The sequence below is a fragment of the Mesoplodon bidens genome, assembly GCF_964165515.1.
Source record: "Mesoplodon bidens genome assembly, chromosome: Y".
Lineage (NCBI taxonomy): Eukaryota > Metazoa > Chordata > Mammalia > Artiodactyla > Ziphiidae > Mesoplodon > Mesoplodon bidens.
Genome location: NC_138180.1, coordinates 1,961,896 through 1,985,882, shown reverse-complemented (window position 1 = coordinate 1,985,882; position 23,987 = coordinate 1,961,896).

The window sequence follows — 23,987 nt, the reverse complement described above, 5'->3', positions numbered from 1 at the left end:
ACTTCTCATCACAATGTTACATGCTCTTGTAATCAGAATTCTCCATGCACTTGTCAACGCAATGCTCCATGACCCGTGTCATAGCAAGTTCCATGCACTTGTCATCACAACGCTTCATGAATTTGTCATCAAAATTCTCAATGGCCCATATCATCACCATTCTCCATGCACTTGACATCACAATCCACCATGACACTTGTCATCACAATGCTCCATTACACTTGTCATCACAATCCACCATGACACTTGGCATCACAATGCTCCATTTCATTGTCATCACAATGGACCATGACAATTGTCATCACAATGCTCCGTGACATCTGTCTTCACAATACCCCATGGCCTTGTCTTCACAATGCTCCATGCCCTTGTCATCACAATTCACCATACCCACTGTCATCACAATAATCCATGAAACATGTCAGACCAATTCTTCATGTCTCTGTCATCACAATGCTCCATGCCCTTATCATCACAAGGCTCCATGACCCCTGTCATCACAATGCTCTGTGACACCTGTCATCACAATGTTTCGTGACCTTTCTCATCACAATGGTCCATGCCCTCGTCATCACAAGGCTCTGTGACCTTTGTCACCACAATGATCCATGAAATTTTCATCACAATACTCTGTGACAAATGTCATCACAATACCCCATGCCTTTGTCAGCACAATGCTCCATGACCCTTGTCAGCACAATGCTCCATGTGCTTGTCAGCACAATGCTGAATGACACATGTCATCACAATATGCCATGCGCTTCTCATCACAACGCTCAACAAACTTGTCATCACAATGCTCCATAAACATTGTAATCACAATTCTCCAAGCACTTCTCATCAAAATGCTCTCTCACCTCTGATATCACAATGTTCCATCACTAGTCATCACAATACTACCTCACCCATGTCATCACAATTTCCCATGGCCCCTGTCATCACAATGCTACATGTCTTGATCATCACAATGCTCCATGATGCCTGACATCAAAATGATCCATAAACCCTGTCATCAAAATGCTCCATGACCCTTTTCATCACAATGCTCCATGACCCTTGACATCACAATATTCCATAACCCCTGTCATCAAAATGTTCCATGACCCTTTTCATCAAATTGCTCCATGACCCTGTCATCACAATGCTCTCTGCCCTTCTCATCACATTGCACCACGCCCTTGTCATCAAAATGTTCCATGACCTTTGTCATCACAAAACTCCATGACCTTTGGCATCACAATGCTCCACGCCATTGTCATCACAATGCTCCATGAACACTCTCATCACATTGCTCCATGAACGTGTCATCTCAAAGCTCCATGACGCTTGTCATCACAATGCTTGATGCCCTTCTCATCAATATGCTCCATGCCATTGTCACTAAAATCCAACATGACCCATGTATCACAGTGTTCCGAGCCCTTGTCATCACATTGCTCCATACCCACTCTCATCACAGTAATACATGAAACATTATAGACAATGCTCCATGCCCTTGTCATCACAATGGTCCATTACCACTGTCATAACAATGGTCCATGACCCCTGCCATCAAAATATTCCACCACCTTGTCATCACAATGCTCCATGCCCTTGTCATCACAATGCTCCAAGACCCCTGTAATCACAATGCTCCATGCCCCTTTTCATCAGAATGCTCCATGAAAATTGTCATCTGAAGGCTCCATGGACTTCTCATCACAATGCTCCAGGGTCTTGTCATCTCAATGCTCTATTCCCTTGTCATCACAATACTCCCTGACCCCTGTCATCACAAGACTCCATGAACATTTTCAGCCCAATGCTCCATGACCTTCTCATCACAATGCTCCATGACCCCTGTCATCACAGTGCTCCATGACTTTTGTCATCACAATGTTCAATACAGTTGTCATCATAATGCTCCCTGACACTTGTCATCAGAATGCTCCTTGAAACCTGTCGTGAAAAGGCTCCATGCCTATTTCATCACAATGCTCCATTCCCTTGTAATCACAATGCTCCATTACCCCAGTAATCACAATGCTTCATACCGCTTTTCATCTCAATGCTCCAAATCCCCAGTCATCACAATGCTCCATGCTCTTGTCATCACAAATCTCCAGGACACATGTCCTCAGAATGCTATTTGGCCTTCTCATCACAATGCTCCATGCCCTTGTCATCACAATGCTCCAAGACCGCTGCCATAACAATGCTCCATGACACTTTTCATCTCAGTGCTCCATGAACCCTATCATCACAATGCACCATGCCCTTCTTCATAATGCTTCATGCTATTGTCATCACAATGAAATCAAAATGCTCCATGACCTCTGTCATCACAAAGCTCAATACACTTTTCATCACAATGCTCCCTGACATTTGTCATCAGTATGCCCCTTGAACCCTGTCATGACAAGGCTCCATGCCTTTGTTATCACAATGATCCATGCCCTTTTCATCAAAATGCTCCAAGACCCCTGTAATCACAATGCTTCATGCCCTTGTCATTCACAAATCTCAAAGACGCATGTCATCAGAATGCTCCATAGCCTTCTCATCACAATGCTCCATCCCCTTGTCATCACAATGCTCCAAGACCCCTGTAATTACAATGGTCCGTGCCCCTTTTCCTCTCAATGCTCCATGAACCCTGTCGTCACAATGCACCTTGCCCATCATCATAATGCTTCATGCTATTGTCATCACAATGAAATCAAACTGCTCCATGACCTCTGTCATCACAATGCTCCAAACACTTGTGATCACAATGATCCATATCACTTGTTATCACAACGCCCCATGATGCTCGTCATCACAATTATACATGGTCTTCTCATCACAATGCTCCATGACCTTCGTCATCACAATGCTCAATACACTTGTCATCACAATGCTCCCTGACACTTGTCGTCAGTATGCTCCTTGAACATTGTCATGACAAGGCCCCATGCATTTTTCATCACAATGGTCCATGCCCTTTTCATCACAAGTCTCCAAGAACCTTGTAATCACAATGCTCCATGCAATTGTCGTCACAAAGCTCCAAGACCCCTGTAATCCCAATGCTCCATGCCTCTTTTCATTAGAATGTTCCATTCCCTTGCCATCACAGTGCTCCATGACACCTGTCATCACAATACTCCATGAACATTTTCAGTCCAATGCTCCATGACCTTCTCATCACAATGCTCCATGACCCCTCTCATCACAATGCTCCATGAGCACTGACATCACAACGCTCCATGCCCCCTGAAAACACAATGATCCGGGACTCTTGTCATCAAAATTCTCCATGACACATGTCATCCCAATGATCCATTCCCTTGTCATCCCAATGCTCCATGAAACTTGTAATCACAATGCTCCATGCCATTGTCATCACAATGCTCCATGAACCCGCTCATCACATTGCTCGATGTCCTTGTCATCACAAAGTTGCATGACACTTTTCATCAAAATGCTCGATGCCCTTCTCATCACAATGCTCCATGCCCTTGTCATTACAATCCTCCATGACCCATGTATCACAGTGTTCCGTGCCCATGTCTTCACAATGCTCCGTGCCCACTCATCACAATAATCCATGAAATATTTCACACCAATGCTCCATGCCCTTTTCATCACAATGCTCCTTTATCACTGTCATAACAATGCTCCATGACCCCAGTCATCACAATGTTCCCCGGCCTTGTCATCAGAAGGCTCCATGACCATTGTTATCACAATGTTCCAAGACCCCTGTAATAACAATTCTTCATGCCCTTGTCATTCACAAATCTCCATGGCGCATGTGATCATAATGTTCCATGGCTTTCTCATCACAACACTCCACCCCCTTGTCATCACAATGCTCCAAGACCCCTGTAATCACAATGCTCCATGCCCCTTTTCATCAGAATATTCCATGACACTTGTCTACACAAAGCTCCATGGACTTCTCATCACAATGCTCCATTCCTTTCTAATAACAATGCTCCATTTCCTTGCCATCACAATGCTCCATGACCCCTGTCATCACAATACTCCATGAATATTTTCAGCCCAATGCTCCATGACCTTCCCATCACAATGCTCCATGAGCACGGTCATCACAACGCTCCATGACCCCTGACAACACAATGATCCGGGACTCTTGTCATCAAAAGGCTCCATGTAACTTGTCATCCCAATGATCCATGCCCTTGTCATCACAATGCTCCATGAACATTGTAATCAAAATGCTCCTTGACGCATGTCATTACAATGCTCCATGACCCTTGTCATCACAATGTTCGATGACTTTGTCAGCAAAATGCTACATGACCTTGTCATCACAATGCTACATGCGCTTTTCATCACAATCCTCCATGAACCTTGGGATCCTATTGCCTCATACCTTTGTCATCACAATGCTCCATTTCTCTTGAAATCAAAATGATCCATGACCTCTGTCATCACAATGCTCCAATCCCTTGTGATCACAATGTTCCATAACACTTGTCATCACAATTTTCCATGATGCCTGTCACCACAATACTCCATGCCCTTGTCATCACAATGCTGCATGACATTTTTCATCACAATGCTGAATACACTTGTCATCACAATGCACCCTGACACTTGTCTTGAGAATGCTCCTTGAGCCCTGTCATGAAAAGTATCCATGCCTTTTTCATCACAATGATCCATGCCCTTTTCATCACAATGCTCCATGCCATTGTCATCACAATACTCCAAAGGCTTGTCAGCAGAAAGTTCCATGACCTTTTTCATCACAATGCTCCATGAAACTTGTCATCACAAAGCTCCATGACACATTTTCTCACAATGCTGTCCCTTGTCATTACAGTACTCCAAGACACTCGTCATCAAAATTATCCATGGTCTTCTCATCAAAATGCTCCACGGTCTTGCCATCACAATGCTCCATTCCCTGGTTGTCACAACGCTCCATGACGCATGTCACCAGAATGCTCCATGGCCTTCTCATCACAATGCTACATGTTCTTGTCATCAACATTCTCCAAAATCCCTGTTATCACAATGCTACATGCTCCTTTTCATCTCAATGCTCCACGAAAACTGTCATCATGATGCACCATGCCCGTCATCTTAATGCTTCAGGCTATTTTCATCAAAATGAAATCAAAATGCTCCATGACCTCTCTCATCAGAATGTTCCAAACGTTTGTGATCTCAATGTTCCATAACACTTGTCATGACAATGCCCCATGACGCTCATCATCACAATTATTCATTGTCTTCTCATCACTATGCTCCATGATCTTTGTCATCACAATGCTCAATACACTTGTCATCACAATGATCCCTGACACTTGTCGTCAGTATGCTCCTTGAACACTGTCATGACAAGCCTCCATGCCCTTTTCATCACAATGCTCCAGGAACCCTGTAATCACAATGCTCCATGTCCTTGTCATCACAAAGCTCCATGATACATGTCATCAGAAAGCTCCATGGCCTTCTCATCACAATGCTCCATACGCTTGTCATCAGAGTGCTCCCAGACCCCTGTAATCAATATTCTCCATGCCCCTTTTCATAAGAATGTTCCATGAGACTTTTCATCACAAGGCTCCATGGTCTTCTCATCACAATGCTTCAGGAACTTGTCTGCACAATGCTCCATTCCCTTGCCATCACAATGCACCATGACCACTGTCATCACAATACTCCAGGAACAGTTTCAGCCCAATGATCCATGACTTTCTCTTCATCATGCTCAATGACCCCTGTCATCACAATGCTCCATGACCACTGTCATCACAATGCTCCATGACCCCTGACAACACAATGATCTGGGAATCTTGTCATCAAAATTCTCCATGACCTTGTCATCACAATGATCCATGACCTGGTCATCCCAAAGTTCCATGAACCCTGTAAGCACAATGATCCTTGATGCATGTTATCACAGTGATCCATGACCCTTGTCATCACAATGCTCCATGCCTGTGTCAGCAAAATACTACATGACCTTGTCATCACAATGCTCCATGCGCTTGTTATCACAGTCCTCCATGAACCTTGGGATCACATTTCTTCCTGCTCTTGTCATCACAATGCTCATGCTCCTTGAACTCAAAATGATCCATGATCTCTGTCATCACAATGCTCCAAACACGTGTGATCACAATGATCCTTAATACTTGTCATCACAGAATGTCCTCTAAGATTTGCACAAAATGAAATATTAATCAGCCAACAGCACTGACTGAACTAAACATGTCTTTTAAAGTATGTTTTGATGTAATAAATAAACTGAAGTGCCTACATCTTACAAACTTCTCATCACAATAAAAAAAAATTATAATACAATGCACGGTGACAGATGTTAACTAGATTTACTGAGGTGATCATTTCACAATACGCACAAATATCAAATCATTATGTCGTATACCCGCAACTAATATAATGTGGTCTGTCAATCATACCTCAATAAAAATAAATAAATAAATAAATAGATAGATAGATAAATAAATAAATGCCTGAAATGGCATTAGCACAGCTAAACAGCAAACCTACACTTTCAAGATTTGTAAATATAGATGTGTCTGATGGAATCCTTTGTATTCACTGGAATAACAATTTTGTCCAACTGTTTCACAAAGCTGTAATATTTATACATATACAATTACTCCTGTCAGCAAAAACTAAAAGGGTAGAAATGTCCCCTCCCATTCCTTGAGGGTGGGAAGCCCTGGTCTGAAGGTAACTGTCTAAGAACTGGCTCCACTGCCACTTCTCATCAGTGGCGCCAGACAGGGCCAACTAGGGTGGGAAGAATCGGGCTCTTGTTTCTGGAAATCAAAGGACTAAATAGGAGCTGTGCTGCTGTTTAACAGGCACGAGACCGTTCATCCCCTTACGGTGGATACAAGAGCATGTTGTTCGTTCTTAGATCACAAGGCTTATCCCTGACTAATTAGGCAGAGGAAGACATCCACTCCGTGCCCTACATCATTTTACTCAGAAAGAGAACACTATGCCTGAGTTACTCTTCTGCCTCTCCTGCTAAAATTATTCTACAAAACCAATATTGGAGTAAACTAGGCAATTAGATTTCTCAGTTCACCTGGAAAATAGACTGAAGTTTAAACTTAATCATATTTTCCTGAGATAATACTACTTCCAACATTGAAAAATTCCTATGAAAGGATTTTAGAAAATCTGGCCTAAACCTTCTTGTAAAAACTTGAAAACACCTGTTTACCATCTTCAGTCAAAGTCCCAAGAAACCTTCGAGTAATCTGATCTAATGAAACCAGAACTTTCTACCACTTAAACTTGTCCTTCCCTCTTCCATTGTACCTTGACGAAAATCCAGGGAAGAGCAAGAAAACCACTTGATATCAAGATTTGTAAGTAATGCTTTTAAAGGAACTGTCTTGTTTCACTGTCTTGTTTCTGTCACATTTCGTCCGTCTTCCATGACCCCCAGGGCCGGCTTCTTGCGTGTGGGCCCGTGCTGTGTGGGACCTGGATTTACCCATCATTTAAATCTCAGGGCCTACCTAGCAGCCTACACAGCAGGCTTCCAACACAGGTTACTTAATTCTCTGGCCCCCATCCAGCAGTGCAGCCCACAGGCGGCCTCAGGAGAGCGCCATGAGGAAGAGGCTTCTGCTTCTCACACCACTGCCTTGGGCGCTCTGTCAGCTCTTTCTCTCCCTCACTCCCTGACAGCACCGCGAGGAGGCGCGATGGAGCTTGCCTGTCATTTCTGGCCCTTAAAGAGCTCGGGCCAGTCTGATCGAAACCTAGACGCACTGTCTTCCCGCCCTTAACACACAGCTTCCCTCCCCCGGCCGTGCTGGCCTCAGCGGCGTGCTCTGTTCCTTGACTCTCCTGGCTCCACCCCTCCTGCGCTTCGCCCCTTACCTCCCCGCAGTCCTGCTCACTGGGGGATGGAAAAGGGAGGTGGGAGAGGGCGGGGATCCGACAGGAGAGAAAAAGGCAAGCTTCATTTTCCCAAGCCAGGCTCCTTGTGCTGCCCGCTGGCCGCTGGTGGCTCCTGTCGGGGCGGGTCCTCGCGTTCTCCACCCAGAGTGCACCCGGGGGGCCTCAGGAGACAGGTCTGGGGGCCTGCGCACTGCCCCTGCCCCTGAAAAGGACGACACAGTCTGGCCGAAGGCTTCCATCTCGCCCCTCCCTGCCCGCTCTGCCGCCTTCCTTCGGCCCTTCACTTGGCTCTCGGGCCCCACAGGCAGCGACTCGTGCAGCTCCCTCCGGAGGCCTCTGCTTGTCCCCGGGCAGCCATCCGAGTGCAGGCTGTTGGAAAAGCCGCCCTCTCTCACCCAGCCACGGAGCCTCAAGCCAGCCTTTGCCCTCAGACCTCTCCAGCTAAGAGCTAGGCGCCAGTTTCTGTTCCACCCACGGGATAGTCTCAGTGGCTGGGGACACCATCACGGTGGCTCGCGCTCCAGGTGCTGCTACTCTGGTGGCATCAGCTGGAAGTGGCCCTGGGAACGTCTGCAAGCTGGGGAGTGATGTGCCCCTCTCTCCTCTCACAGACGGCTCCTCTCTCTACTAGCAGCGCTGCCTGACCTGAGGTGGGCAGGAGAACACGCAAGCGGTCCACTAGTGTGGCCTGGGTGCTAACTCATCTTATGGACCCAGCTGTCAGCTCCCAGCCGGCTGCGTGGTGCACCCACACTGGGGCCCATCCCCGCCCCTGTCCTGTGGGGAAGGCCGTGGACACACCACACCCTCTCTGCAGGGCCTCGCCCTCTGCTTCTCGGACCATCGACATTCTCTTCCACTACCCGCTTGGGGTCATGGTGACTGCACCCGTTCAGCTCTCCTGCAAGTCCTTCATGGATGTGGCCAGGACCTCGCTTTAGAAACAACACCCTCTTGCAGAGTCAATCCAGCTTATATTGGGTCAAGGGTAGGCTGGCGGTAGGTTCCCAAATATGCAGAGGAGACACTGAGCCCTGTGTCACTGGACGTCATCACGCTCGATAGGAGATACCATAGTTAGGACTGGGTGAAAGGTGGGACGGAGAGTCTTCATTACTCTGTTCATTATTTGACTATCTTTGGTGAGTTACTCTTTACATCTTCCACCCAGCGCATCTCAGTAGGTCTGAGTTTTCTGCAGTATCCATAGAATAAGCAGTGACAGGATAGGAAAAAATAGATGTAAAAAAACGGCCAATGTTCAAGATTTGAATGTCTAAAGCCATCCTAACAGGCATTCTTCCCACCCTGTAGAATCCACTCTGCCTCACACTGGCACCAAAAGACCTCTGAAAAGCACGTTTAAAATCTGATCCATTTGCCAAGCTAGTGGTGTCTTTCTATTACCCACCACACTCGGGAGAGCCAGCCTGTCTGGGAAGCTGTTTCCAATTCATCTTGCATCCTGTGGTGCCCTTTCCCATAGAGGAAACCTGCTCATGTAAAGAAGCAGCCACTGTTGGGGGGCAGCACGTGTACTGCATCTTAAACACATCCTGATTCATGAGGCAGCCCTCAGCCCTCAGCCCCCAGCCCCCTGAGCGCAGTGCTGCTGGGACTCCAGCTGCCTGAGCGTTCGCAGGAAAACAATTTGTTGACCCCAATCTAGGTTTGCACTTTTCAATTTTTCAACTGACACTGGCAACAAAAGCCTCTATATAGCCTATGCACCCAGTTCCAATTAAAACACCTTTGCAAATAAACCAGATTACATATGCACAGACTCCTACAATGTCTGGGTTCCGAAAAATAAAATTCCCAAAGTCAATTCCTCAAAACTAATCTGAAATGTTACATATTTAAATTAACTTTTACTAAGGATGGAAATGTGATATAACACAGTCAGTTACAAGGTGTAATTTAGGTACTAAGAGGAAGTAATAATACAATGAACACAGCAATGTATAAAATCTGTTGATCAAACATGACAATAAGATAAAAAGAGAATAGCTGAGGGGCTAGCATTGTGAGATGACCAGAGGCTTTTTTCCTTATATTCTTCTCTTTTTTTTGCATCTTTTAAAATTGAGGTATAGGTTTATGTACAATACTATATAAGTTGCAGGTGTACAACACAGTGATTTACAGTTTTAAAGGCTATAACTCCATTTATAGCTATTATAAAATACTGGCTCTATTCTCTCTGCTGTATGATATATCCTTGTAGCTTACTTATTTTATATATAGTAGCTTGTACCTCTTAACCCCCTAACCCTATCTTGCCCCTCCCCCTTCCCTCTCCCCAGTGGGAACCACTGGGTTGTTCTCTATATCTGAGTGTGTTTCTTTTTCTTATACTCACTACTTTACTTTTTAGATTCCACATATAAGTGATAACATACAGTACTTGTCTTATTATTTCACTAAGCGTAATAGCCTCCCAAGTTCATCCACGTTATTGCAAATGGCAAGTTTTCATCCTTTTTTTTTCGGTTGAGTAGTATTCCATTGTATTTGTATGTGTATGTGTGTCTCTGTGTGTGTGTGTGTGTGTGTGTGTGTGTGTACACCACATAATCTTTATCCATCCTTCTGTTGATAGACACTTAGGTGGCTTCCGTGTCTTGGCTATTGTAAATAACACCGCTGTGTACATTGGGGTGCATGTATCTTTTTGAGTGAGGGATTTTCTTTTTTTCTGATATATACCCAGGAATGGAATTGCGGGGTCATATGGTAGTTCTATGTTTAGTTTTCTGAGAAACCTCCATACTGTTTTCCACACAGGCTGTACAATTTACGTCCCCACCAATGGTGTACATGGGTTCCCTCTTCTCCTTATATTTTCCCTTTTTCATTTCTTGGAAGGCAACCTTCTCATTTTTTATTTTTAAAAGGTTATTATAAATTGTTTTGGAAAGAATGCTTCTGTTTAAAGCATAAGATAAAGGCAAATATATCTTTTCTAAAAATCTATAAAACAGGAGTAAAGTTCATGTAGGGCATCATTTGTTTTTTTACCTTACACCTCCTTCTTTTAATTTTTTTGAATCATGTGAGCATGTTACGTATCTTAAAATACATACATGTGCTGTGTATATATGTGTGTGTTTGTGTACACACAAATCCACATATCATATGTTTATATTGCTCCCCCAAATGTTCCTCTTCTCTTTTATCCCTTATATTCACAGTCCATGCATGATACATTTTGAGTCTGAGGAAGACAATAAATAGAAACCCTCTTTGTCAAGTTCTCAATAAAATTAAGACAAAAGAATGAAGCAGACAGGAGACCACAATAAAAGGCTGCGTGGGAGGATATGACTTTTATCAGGGGGCAAGTTTCCTTCCTAATTTTAAAAATATCCTGCGATGAGATAAATTCATCTACACTGACCCAGGCAGAGCTGAACCGAGGCAGGTATCACGATATTCTGGTGTAATATGCAAGATATTTAACACCTTAGGATCTGGCCCCTGCCAATCTAAACAGTCTACAGCTACAGACAGCACGGACAACCATGTGGGTGTGTGAGCTTGCCCAGGCAGGGCTTGATTCTGTACTTAGTGTGGGGAGCAGCACAGAAAAATGTGTGCAGAGGGCAGGCCGGCTCCTCAAGAGAAGGGAACCCATGCCCCGTTTATCCTTCCAGCCCACCAATCAAATCAGTCATTTCACCTCTCAAGGGAAGAGTGAAGTAAGGGAGTAGAGAGAAACCAGGAGTGTTACCCTAATCACAAATGGAGATGGACGGAAACATCACAAATAGGGAAGATTCCTTCGGAAGAACAGATTCAAATGTAAAACTATTAAAAGTTGGACTAAGGCTCTGAAGAAAATAAACAAGGTGCTGTGACAGATACCAACAGTGCGATGAACCAATACATATGTAAGTTATTTTCAAAAGGAGTGCTGTGCACTTATCCCCTTGGCCCCAAGTTCACATGTTGAAGTCTTAACCCCAAATGTGAATGTATTAATATTTAGAGATAGGGCCTATAAGGAGATAATTACAGTTAAATGAGGTCATAATGGTGGAGCCATGATAGAGAGGATTAGCACCCTCATCCAGAAAGGCACCAGAATGCTCACTCTCTCCCCTGTCACTTCCCCCTCAACAAAAGAGAGATCATGTGAGCATACAAAGATTTGGTGTTGCCTACAAGCTGAAAGAAGAGGCCCCAGAATGAAACCTACCTTGTCAGCATCTCCTCCAGAACTGTGAGAAATAAATTTCTGTTGTGATAAATTTCTGTTGTGTAAGCCTCCCAGTCTGTGGTATTTGGTTATGGCAGCCAGAGCAGACCAATACAATGAGAAGCGAACTCTTTTCTTTCTATCTTTATCTATCTATCTATCTATCTATCTGCAAGAAAATATATATATATATATATATATATATATATATATATATATATATATATATATATATATATATATATATATATATATATATATAAAATACATATATATATATATATTACACACACACACACACACACACACACACACATATATATAAATGTAGAAAGCTTATGACATGTAACTACAAATTTTTGTACTTATCTTCATAGTGCCTATTGAATGAAGAGCATTGTTTGAACATGATATAAACTATAAGCTGAGCTAGATTATAAAGGTTCTTTTTAATGTTAAATTAAAAAGTGTGTCCCTAAAAATTTGAGGTATACATTATTTTCAAGATTGAGTTTTCAATGAACGTCCTGTCTCAAATAATGCTGCAAACAGTCAATTTAGACTTTTCATTGCTTACTTACTCAGTTGCTTCTCTGTTGGGAACTCTTCTCATGGAGAAAGACACCATCACTTTGAGGAGATATTCTTCATTTGTATCCCAGGCCTACTGAAAGAGAAGTAAAACCGAAGGTAAAGTGAAGCGGCATGGGGTAAAAATTGGCCCATTGGGTTCTAAGTGTGGCCACACTGCTGTTGGTGTGTGTCAGTCTGTCTCTGTCTGCGTCTCTCTCTGATCTTCCTCATACAATAAAGACTGGAGACCATGATAAATCATGTCACCATAAAGTTCAGGATAGAGTTTCCTGGCTATTCTATCATTGTAAGTGTGGTGTGTTTCCCATGGCATTATCTTCTTCCAAATCTGCAGTATTAGTAGCCAGTCAACAAATAGGTCATTTGGACATCTCATCCTGGACATAAACAGTTGATTCCCTTCTTTCCTTTCACCTTTCCCTCATAAACTGACTCCCTTTCTCAGCTTCCTTCCCTTTATTAACACCGGTACAATTTTACTTTTTATATTCTTAGCTGAAAACTTGAGTGTACGTGTTTATATTATGGGCTGAATTGAACCCCCCTGCAGAGAAATTCATATGCTAAATCCTACACCCCCAGTACCACAGAATGGAACCACATATGGAGATAGTGTCTTTACAGAGGTGATTAGGTTACAATTAGATGACTAGGGTGGGCCCTAATCCAATATGACGGGTGTCCTTGTAAGAACAGGAAATTTGTCACAGACACATACAGAGGGAAGACGTGTAGACACAGGGAGAAGTCAGCCATCTAGAAGCCAAGGGGAGAGGCCTGGAACACCTCCCTCCCTCACAGATCTCAGAAGGAACCGACCCCGCTGACACCTTGATCTTGGACTTCCAGCCTCCAGAATGAGAGAAAACAAATTTCTGTTGTGTAAGCCACTCAATCTGTGGTACTGTGTTACAGCAGCCCTAGCAAACTGAAGTGGCTGACCCCATATTTTAGGTGGTAATCAAGTGTAACTGGAGAAAATCACAAAACAGCTTTTGTGGCTTAACTCTAAACTCATGATGACCTACTCCCAAATTGCCTGGGATCCCCTTAGTAGTCTCCAACAGTTTTCTCGCTCTCATGATTCACAATGACTATTTCAAAGCTCCTTCAGGCCTCTCCAAATCTCAGTGCTGCCCTCAAACCTCACTCTCACTAGGCACTCTTGTTTTATAAGTTACTGATAACATCTCAAGTCATCCACTTACACTCCCCCGCCCTCCTGACACCAAGTACAAAACTTCCTCCATAGGCACATGTCTTATCCACGCCCTCCCCCGAAGGGCCAGATGTGGTGTTTCTCCTCCTGTCAAAGGCTGTTCTGTCCACCTCTATTAGGAACACTTCCATTCGGCCCTTCCCGGGATCTAAACAATACAGTTTCGTCCTCTCTTCTGTGCATTCAGTGCTGACTGGAGGCTCTCCATTGACTCTGAACCATGCTCAAGTCTTTCCCATTAAAACAACAGCAAAACTAAATCACTTTATTCAGTCCTCCTTCTTCTACCCATTGCTGTCTCTCCCCTGCCCTTCACAGCCAAAATTCCCAAAGGAGTTATCCATCCTTCTGTCTTTACATGGTCACTGCCCACTTACTCTTTTTTTTATATAAATTCATTTATTTTATTTATTTTTGGATGTGTTGGGTCTTTGTTATTGTGCGTGGGCTTTCTCTAGTTGTGGCGAGCAGGGACTACACTTCATTGTGGTGAGTGGGCCTCTCATTGCAGAGCACGGGCTCTTGTTGAGGAGCACGGGCTCTTCTTGTGGAGCACGGGTTCTAGGCACGTGGGCTCAGTAGTTGTGGCACATGGGCTTCAGTAGTGGTGGCTCGTGGGCTCTAGAGCGCAGGCTCAGTAGTGGTGGCACACGGGCTTAATTGCTCCGCGGCATGTGGGATCTTCCCGGACCAGGGCTCGAACCCGTGTGCCCTGCATTGGCAGGCGGATTCTTAACCACTGTGCCAGAAGGGAATCCCCACTGCCCACTTATTCTTACCCTCCTCCACCATCTGCCTTCCAATCCCTCCACTCCACAAAGCAGCTCTCTCACATTACCAATGACCTTCACGCTGCTCAACACAATGAGCAGTTTTCAGTCACGCCTCGCTTGGCCGCTCAATGGCATCTGATGCTCTTGAACAGTCCCTTCATCTGAAAGCGCTCTCTTCCCTTTCGTGATATACAGCATCGTCCTGGTTTTCCTCCTGCCCCTCCGCCTCCTTTGCAGGTTCACCCTCCTCTACAAGGCCTTTAAGCTTTCGAGAATCACTAAGCTCAAGGCTAGCCCCTCTCCTCTTGCCACCCTCCGCTTTCTCCCTCAGCACCGTCATTACCACCTCAATGCAGGTGACACAGGAATGTGTATCTCAAGCCACTTCTCTCCTTGCCTGTTTGTCAATAATATGTCAAAGTCAGTAAGTCCAAAATTAAAGCCATGATTTTCTTGTTGGTTCTTTGTTCCCTGACTCGTAAATGGGCCATTATGCATCCAGCTGCATAATTAGAAACCAAAGCTTATCCTTGACCCCTCGTCCTCTCTTCCTTGTGAACCCATCCCCGTGGCTCTCAAATCCTTTCACTGCCCCCTCTCTCCACCAACACACCGTACTCCAAATAGCCATCACCTCCCACCTGCACTACTCCAACTGCCTCCCAACTGGCTCCTCCTCTCTACTCCAGTCCCCTTGACTCTGTCTTCCACACTGTGGCCAGAGTGTCTTGTAAACACAAATTCTGTCATGACACCCCTTCCATGAAACTCCTCATCGCTTTAAAGATAATATCAAGGACTTCCCTGATGGTGCAGTGGTTAGCAGTCCACCTGCCAATGCAGGGGACACACGGGTTTGAGCCCTGCTCCAGGGAAACCCCACATGCCGTGGAGCAACTAAGCCTGTGCTCCACAACTACTGAGGCTGTGCTCTAGAGCCTGTGAGCCACAACTACTGAGCCCACATGCCACAACTACTGAGCCTGCATTCTAGAGCCCGTGTGCCACAACTGTGGAAGCCAGCATGCCTATAACACGGCATGCCCGTGTTCTGCAACAAGAGAAGCCACCACAATGAGAAGCGCGTGCGCAGCAACAAAGAGTAGCCCTGGCTCGCCACAACTAGAGAAAGCCCGCACGCGGCAACACAGACCCAATGCAGCCAAAAATAAATAAATAAATGCTTTCTTTTAAAAGAGAAAGAACTAGGGGGTTGAAATTTTGTCCGCAGGCCCAGTCATAAAGCAAGAAAACTTTGTCTTTCAAATACAGGAAAAGGGGCCTAAATTCTACTATGAGCAGCACTTGAGCCTGGAAGATTCTGGAAGGTCTGGAAGCCACTGCCGACTTGTTCATCCAGGACTCAGAATTCTTCCTGGAGGAACGGCCTTCCCACCACTGATCTGTGAGGAGTGTTCAAAAGGGGGCTGAGCTCATCCCCCAGGAACCCACATTCTGTGGTCTTCATTAACGTTGCAAAGCCAAAGCCCCCCTTTTTTAGAGAAACAAAGAGGAAGGTGGGCCCCTCCTCCAGCAGATCTTTCCCACCCCCCGACCCGGGCCAGTGGTAAAAAGCCTGGGAGGGAGCAGGTCTCCTTTCTGAACCGACCACAGGGCTGGGCACTGCTGCAGCCCCTGCTTGCTCACCCTTGCTCACCGAAGGATGTGCCAAGGCGCCAGGAAGCTGGAAGCTTTCATTTAAAAAGAAGAAAAAAGAAAAAAAAAAAAAAAAGGACCGAGAGAGAAAGAGTTGCAGGGATCGACAACCACATAGCTTTCCCTAGAAAAATGAAAACTGCCCACCAGCCTGCCAAGACTGGGTCGTTAAGGTGGGTAGCTCAGTTTCAGCCCCCCTTCCTTGTGTTTTACCTTCTCCAGTTACATTGTAAATTGAACATAAAAGGATCTGAGCAATCAAAGGCATATTCTCTGCAATACATAGCGGAATATAACGTTTTCCCATTTCATTCAAACATGATAAAAATACTGACCAACGGAGGCTTCCCTGGTGGTGCAGTGGTTGAGTGTCCGCCTGCCTACCGATGGAGGTGACGCGGGTTCATGCCCCGGTCTGGGAAGATCCCACGTGCCACAGAGCAGCTAGGCCCGTGAGCCATGGCCACTGAGCCTGCGTGTCCGGAGCCTGTGCTCCGCAACGGGAGAGGCCACAACGGTGAGAGGCCCACGTACAGCCAAAAAAAAAAAAAAAAATTACTGACCTACGATGGATTGTTTGCCCGACTGTGTGTTTGTCTGCCCACCTTCTTTGCATTTGTCTCTACCTATGTGCCAATGTTCACCAGCCTCAATATTTATTAGAGATGTTAGGCTCTTAGTGTGGTTGAGTGTGGTTGCCTAATTTTGTAGAGCATCCAATTTGGACACACTGGCTCTAAATAAATTCTTCCCCGTGAAGACGATGATAAGAATCCCAGCAGCGGTGCTGAGTCTTAGGAAATAGAACTCGGGTTGGGGTGAAAGTCTATGAAACCTTAGGATCTAAGGAGGGGCGAGTCATCTGGCCCCAGAGGGCTGAGTTTCTCCCAATCTCCATTCCTGATCAGAGTCTACATTTTCACCCTTCAAGGTCCAGTTTCAGGACTGTTCCTTTATAAAGCCTCCTGAGTCGTGCTCAGGGTTTCCTCCCCACAAATCTGAACCTTTCTGGGTAGTGCAGAAACTTGAAACTTACAGGGGCGTGACCCATGACATTGTTTGTCTTATCTCTCTGTGTGTGTGTGTGTGTGTGTGTGTGCGCACGCGCATGCACAAGAGTAAGAGCTAATGTTTCCTGAGAGCTTTCTTTGATGCAGGGGCTATGCAAAGCAATATATATGTCATACATATGAAATACATATATATAATGATATAGATAGATATTCTGTCTCCCCAACTAGATAATTAATTCCTTATGGGAAAGAGCTAAGTTCTGAACTTGGTTCTATGCCCCCAAGAGAGCTTAGGTTGGTGCAGAGTACTCAGTAAACATTCAATAAATATTTCTTGGCTGTCAACCAATCCCAAGAAATTAGCAGAGTTCACTCTGGAAGGAATGTTGAGTGAAACAATAATGGAACCGGACTCAGCAATGAACATTTTTTTGACTGCCTGATGTAGAGATATAACCAATCTGGCTTGTCATTCATTAACTAATTGTGTATCGCGGCCAAAGAGCATGGGTCTGGAAGTCAGGTGACATAAATCTCACCCCACTTCTGTGACCAGGTCAGGGTAGTGCCTTGGGTGAGTCTCTTCCCCTCTCTGGGTCTTAATAGCCTCAAAAAAGGAATTGGACTAGATGGCTGTAAGCTTCCTTCCAACCCCAGAATGACGTGATTCTATAGCTCTATCTACAAATGTACACGCTTCTTGTTTGTGACACAAAGCCCCACCGAAAAACAGAGTCGGTGAGAAATTATGAAAAACATCGGGTGCCGTGATCATTTGCACACTCTAAGGATGCTCAATTCAATAAATTCCACCCCTGTACCTAGCCTGCCTCTCCAGGGCAACAGAAGATTCAAGGCTGTCAGTGGAGCAAACCAAACAGTCTCTCCCCATAATTGTATTGACAGGATATCAGTCGAGTTCTGATGGCAGGAAGGGTGCACCCTGACAGGTTCTGTAAAGGAGCCTTGAAGGCTATTGTTGCAGGATCCTCTGTTGAGTCACAGAGTTCTGGGGAAATGAGAATCAAGCAGGGAGAAGCCTGGCTCTTTCTCTATTTAATTTTATTCTTCCCAGAGAGTCACATTTGAAGGAAAACTGGCTAACCACACGTCACTTTATACAATAGAATAGATGCCCTTTCTAATGGAAAACACCTGCATCTTCTTGTGGCCACATTAAAACATGCAGTTGTTTCAATCAGCCCCACTCAATAGCCAGCTGGCTTGGTTTTAAATGAGGCAAAGAGTTGTTGAGCTCTTGCTGATAAAATATCTGCTTGGATGTCTGAGGTTTTCACTTTTCACTTGGTTACGGTGACATCTGGCAGACATGTTCTTGAATAACTGATGTGTGTACGTCCCGGTAAATTCCATGGGTGTGAAACAGCAGTGTTGTGTTCGTTCAGGCAGTGTGTCTGCATTTTAAATGAAAAAGAAAATTGCAATCCTATTCACTGGAGAAAACAATCTGAGCAACAACCTCCCAACATGGGGGAGTCAATGACTCTTTCTCAGGTGCTATGTTCCCCCAATACAGATGCAACGTTCAGATTCAGACGGAGACAAAACCAAAATATACTTCAGTTCCAATCATTCTCCTGCAGACACCCCAGGCAGAGGGCACTCCCACCTCTGCTGCACACAATGAGAACTCGCACAGAAACAAGGGTTTGAAAATCTGGGATTGTGAAACTGACATGCCACAGTCAAGAAATCCACAAGCCATGCCTCAACAGAAATTTCAGCAATACATTATTGTTTAAAAAGATTTTTTTAAAGGCTCCACCATCTTGGATACTTTCAATCTTCTTTTCTTGAGAGCTGAAAACCTCAAAGTTTTTTTTTCATAATTTAAATTTCCTTTAAAATAGAGGAAGCTTTTTGGAGTGGTAAAAGTAAAGCTGGGCTGGGAGCCAGTGAACGAAGCTTATACCCCTGGCTCTGCCAGAACCTGGCACAAAGAACCCACCACAGACCTCCTCAGCGTCGCCAGTGTAAGGAGGGGTCTGAAGAAGGTAATAATCAAGGTTACTCCTTGCTCTCAATGTTTCTGCAGCTTTTACTTAGGCCAGATTTTAGTAGAAAAATCTGGTGGTGGTGGTCAGTATTGAAATGTGGACATAATCTTCACTGCTACTGAAACTACCTTACGGCCCATCAAGAACTGGAGGGAGAAAAGTAAGAAGGAAACACCTGCTTTCCTGACAGGAGACAAGCTGGGCACGATCACCAGGGCGCCCCCTGCTGCTTGAGCCGAGTCACCGCTGACGGGGCAGCCCTGCTCTGTGTCACATGCTCTGAAGACAGAACCCTCGGTGGTGGGTCAGTGTCTCCCGCACGTTTTCCAACCCAAAGTTCAAGTTCAGGAATTAGGACTGAATTCATCTGGAAGCTGTTCAGCTAGTGCCATCCAGAGGCCAAATACTGTCTTTCTTGATATGCAGCACGAGCAAAAGGAAAAATGGGAGGGGAAATGTTTACTTAGAGATGTATGTTATACATGTTAAACACATGTATATTGTACATACACATGTGTGTATGTGTGCATACATATGTGTATATACAAGGTGTATATATCTATGCATATACCTATATGTATGTATGTGTCTCTATGGCTATGTTATAGCTTGGGGTGTGCATCACACTTAATTCACCATGGAGAATAACTCCATTACACTGTCCATTTTGTATTTCACTAGGAAGGCGTTGGTCCCCCAGTAACTGCTTGAGTAAAAGCAATGATCAGAGGTGAGGAAATTGATTCTCCCCTTGATCCCAGAGTGGTGAACCCCATCTGTCTGTGCCATCTGTCCTCTGAGAGTGGCTCTTCTCACCTATAAATAAGTGAAGGATTTTGCTCCACTTTGGGAGGCCTAGGAAGGGGAGGTGTTAGATGGAAGGGTGCCTAGTGTGATAAGCCAGCTTCTCCCAGCTGCTGGTCCAGGAAACAGTTTGGGTAGGGCAAGAGCAGAGAATCCATGTTTTCACAGGAGCCAGTTAACTCAGCTAATTCTACCACGATGTTAAGAAAGCCCAGGTTCCCTGTACGAAACAAACAAAAAACTAACAACAACCAAAACCTCTGGGCTCTAAACAGCTCCTGGCGTTCAGATAAATAATTGTTACTGAATCCACGGTTATCACCTGCGCCGTCCACCCCCGGAATCTGGGGAACTGCGCACATTTTTAAAGGCACACTGCCCTCCAGTGGCGCAAGGTAAAATTGCTCCATGACCAGCTTCCCAAGCGCCAAACTTCAACTTGACCTTCCCTGAGGCCCCGGAAAGGAGCGTTGATGCCACGCCAGCGTTGGGTGATCACCATTCCCGAAACGTGACTAATGTAAGGGAGCGTGCGATCAAAGAGGCGGCGACCTAGTTGGAAACGGCGGCTCCCTCGCTCGTTTGTGTCTGTGGGACTCCTGGGGCAGAGATTCGCGCTTTTTGTCTCTTAGGGTCGTAATTCTGGTTAAGAGTATGATTGGGTGGAAATTAGCGTGTGATGTGATGCTTCCAAGGGACGTACAGAACACTGGCTACATAACAGCAGCCCAGGCATTCAGGGGAATCGGGACAGGCGGCCTGCACCCTGCGAGGGCTGGCTGGTGGTAAGGGTGCTGCTACCTGTCTGTCACCCTGGGGGTTCACCCTGCGTGAATACATATGCAAATAGCCGCCAACGTGGAGCACTTACCACGTGTCAGGGATCTCACAGGGATTACCTTATACAATCTTCCCAGTCACTCCCTTTAATGAGTGCCATTATCCTCCCACTTTGAGGATGAGGAAACTGAGGCTCAGCGAGGTGATGCGGCCTGCCCATGACCGCCTGGGGGTCCAGGTCTGTCTGGACCACAGCTGGAGCTCCCAGTGCCAGGCTTGGAGCGGGGCGGTGGGGCTGGGGCAGGATGGGTGGAAACCCCCGGCCGCGTGGGTGCCCAGTGAGGGGACGAGTGCAAGAGGGTGAAGGGCGTGGGGGCGGCTCACCTTGACGATGAGCGAGCGGGTTCTGAAACATGGAATCCCGCACGACCCCCAGCCTCTCATTCTCCATGGCCGGTTGGATGTCGGCCACGGTCAGGGGCCGCCGCGGGGGCAGGCAGATCTGGCTGACGGTGTGGCGCACCGGCTGCTTCTTCTTCCGTCGCGTGAGGTCGTGGCAGGAGGTCCTGGCCTCTGGCATCCTGGGGATCGTGGCGAGTCGACCAGCCGGCTGGATCGAGCGGCCTTCCCAGGTAGGGGGCTGGTGCGGAACTCGGAGGGGCCCTCCGCCAGTCCCGGGACATACCACCCGGACGCCGGGGTGGACACCAGACGCCGGGCTCCCTCCGGAGCGAGGCACGCCCACCTCGCGCCGCCCCCTCGTTGCAAGGAGCACTAAGACCTACAAAAGCCCCTCTGGCTCCTGAGAGCGCCTTCTGGGCTCTGCGCTGTGGATTCGAAAAGGAGAGAAAATCACGACCACCCCTTGAGGAAGAATGGAACCGTCCGTTTCCATGGTGACAGGAGACCAATGGCACTGGAACAGGGCTGGTCGATTTACTTTCAGGAAACTTTTTGGCGGCCACCTCAGTGGACGTGTTTTGAGTTTTCTTAAGTAGACCTGAGAAAAACCCAAGAATCACCACTGGGCTGTGTTAAAAGCGACGGAGTTCTAGAAGGCCAGCTACACTTGACTTCCAAGTCAAAGACACATACACCCCCCCACTCACCACGACCCCTCTCGCCGCCCCTTCCCACTTCTCCCAGCGACACACACACACACACACACACACACACACACACACACACACACACACACACACACACACACACACACACACCGGGGCAGAGCGTTACGTGTTTCAGAATGAAATAGAAATCCGCATGCCAAGCCTGATGTTACTGCTAAACCACTGTGTGATCTCAAATTAGTCACCTTTTGGGTCCTCGGTATTTTCTTCTGTGAAATGTGTAGGGGGGGAAAGTCTAGAGTTGAATGAAATCAATGGTACCCAACTTTGTGCAACAGAAAAAAGGGAAGTTGAAAAATACAGATTCACTGAATCAGAATATCTGGAAATGGGATCTGAGAATCTGTATTTTAATCCTTCTTCCCCTTTGGATTTTTTTTTTTAAGTTCAAAGCTATGGAAACTTTGAAAGAAGAGTACAAGGAAAACCCATATAGACTTCACCTAGATTGACTGGTCCTTAGTATTTGCCACGTTTACTTTCTGTGTGTGTGTGTGAACATGCACACACACACACTGCTAAACCATTTTGAAAAGATCTGCAGACAGCATCATATCTGACCCTAAATACATGTACCTGCCAAGAACAAGGACAGTCTCACACAGAACTACAATGCTATTATGTCTATGGATTTCAATGTCACAATAATGGTGCCTGGTATGCAGTCTGTATGCAAAGTGGGAAATCTGCACTTTTTAAGAGCTTCCCGAGTGATTGGTGCAGTGTTTTGGGAACCACTAGCCTGGATGATCCCTAGTCTGCCTTCTAGTTCCAGCCTTTAGTGCCGTCATTCACCCATCATTATCATCTTCATTAAATGTGCAAATATCCACAAGGCTCTGGGTAAAGGGTTCACCACAGAGAAGTTGCACAGACAACAAACCTTCACTGCACGGCCTTGCACAGCAACAGTGGACAACAGCAGCACTGCCTTTCCAGAGCAAATCAGACAGACTTCCGACTGTCCATCCAAGGCCTGAAGAGGCCCTTGGGTGGTGACAGGTGTATGATGTACGCTTTATGGTTTCTCTAGTCTGCTTCACTTTCAGACTTTCACATAAGTGCGTGTTGTGCACTTTTTAATCAAAGCTGCTTGGCAGCTCACACAGAGGAAGTCAGGTGGTGCAGCAAGGCGCAGGATACTGCAGTAGTAGGAAGATCACAGGTTTGAATCCTAGCTGGGGCCACATAAGTTCCCCTGTGACAAGTTACATGAAGCCCTAGTTTTCTCATCCACAAAGTAAGGCTGATATTACCTAATAAAGATTTCCTAAAACAGGGGGTTGTTATAGGATTCCATGAGAAATCTCTTTGCTGGTGTGATTGTCTTCACTATGCAGTAAGACTAAAAGTTTGGGTGGCATGTATACTGGCCTCGACTTGATGGCCTGCTTAAAGCTTTACTTTTAATCATAAGCTAAGTTTCTTCAGGACTCAGTGGAAATGGGAGAATCGGAATAGATCTTCAAGGTTTCTTCTACCTCTAACCTCCACCTAAGTTCAATATGCATTAGACTCCACACCGCTGACCCCCTGCCATCCCCTGACTTCACCCCTTACCTCTGTCCCCGTCACTCACGGTGCTCCCGCTACCCTGGCCTTCTTTCAGTTCCTGCAGCAACCAAGTTCAGGGCCCCTGGATTTGCTCCCAGCCTGGAACACTCTTCCATCGATTTTTGTTCACCCTTTTCATTTAGAACTCAACGGTCACTCGTCCAAGGGCCTTCCTTACTATCTAACCTAGCTCTCACTGTCCCTAGTCGCTCCCTATCACATTACTCTGATCTATTTTCCTTAGAGGATAATCTGAAATTATCTTGGTTGATTAGTTTGTTTTCTGTCTTCCTCAGGTTAGCCCTCAGCATCTTGTTCACTCCTAGACTGCAGACGGACCTCAGCAAAAAAAACTGTT